Consider the following 1482-nt stretch of genomic DNA (forward strand, 5'->3'; position numbering starts at 1 on the left):
CAAATGGCTTCCGGAAGTCCCGCCTCATCCTGCGCGGCCTCCGCGTGGCTTCTCGCTCTCGGCTTTTCCTATCTGCGGGCGCTCGCTGCTGGCGCTCAGGTGCCTTGCCACGCCCCGCGCGGTTCCCCGCATTGTTCTCTGTCCTGCCCTCTTTTTGCACGTAGCCTGCATGAGGTGCAAATCATCTTTCCTCTGCCTGCATCCCTCAATCCTGGGTTAATGTCGCGGAGTGGGGATGGCATTCGGGACAATGTGGCGTGACCTCACACTGACGCCATTCCTCTCCCACCCAGCCAACCTGGCTTCTTTCTCCACCTCGTGGAATAAACCAGATTGCTGCAACTGGGAGGGAAATAGGCCCCAAGGTTAATGAGACAGTCTGCTATATTATGAGTGGAATTTCAGTTTCTATGATGAATGTAGGGATGTGGGGGGACCGCCTCTTAAGGTGATACTGTAGGGGGCTGGCGAGTCAGTCTTTTCCTTAACAAATCCATCCAGTTTAGGGGAAGACACACATATACAAAGTCAACACTAAAAAGAGTATATGCTGAATGCTATATAAATGCGGGACCTTAAGAGTAGAGAGGGAGGGCGAAAGATGTACGCAGGCTTATGGCAGCGAAACCTTTGGTAGAGCATAGCCCTGAGCTGGCCCTTTAAGGATGGACGGACTTCATTCAGACCTATGCTAGGTAGTAGGTATTCAGAGCTCTGAAATGATGGGGGACAAAGGGGCGGGCGGTAATTTTGCTGGCAAAATCTGTTAAGAGTACTATAAAAATCAAGATATATCGAATTGATTTTTAGCTCACCTCTGCCGTCAAAGTGATACTACATTTACCAGGCGTATAATCCAAAATAATTTTGTCCTTGTATAGGATGATTTTTACATTGCTAATTTACCTCGGAATTTTCTTGCAGATGTTCACACACTGTATGGCACACCAGTACGTGCTCAGTAAATGTTTGTTGTTTTAAGTGTTCTATTGAAAAGAATTCATGTTTGGGGAACTCAAGAGGCAGCCCAGAAATATGTTGATAACAGAAGAGAAACAGCTTGAATTATTCTCCGGGGATAAATCCACAGAATCTGGCATCTCCCCAATTGTAACACTCAACACACTTTAATGTAATTACTACTTTAATATTCTGTCTTCACTACTATAGTGTAAACTCCAAGGGAGCAGGGTCTGTGTTGTATGGATTCCCAACACCTGGCACGGTGCCTCATTCACAGTAGAGATTAAGTATTGCTGAACGAGGAATGAATGATCAAGGGTTAATTTTGTGCCTGTGTGGAACCCATGGCCTCTCTTCCTACTTTTTTGTTTTCTACTTTTTAATTAAGAAACATAAATAAAGGAGGTGTACCCCTAGGAAATACCAGACCTAGTTAAACTAGCTTCTGCAAATATTTAAATACCTTTATGGCTCAAGCAGTTTTTAGCGTTTTGGCAAAATCTCACTGTCACCGAACCC

The sequence above is a fragment of the Ursus americanus genome, chromosome 16, assembly GCF_024610735.1.
Source record: "Ursus americanus isolate L20-20 chromosome 16, mUrsAme1.1.p, whole genome shotgun sequence".
NCBI classification, from domain to species: domain Eukaryota; kingdom Metazoa; phylum Chordata; class Mammalia; order Carnivora; family Ursidae; genus Ursus; species Ursus americanus.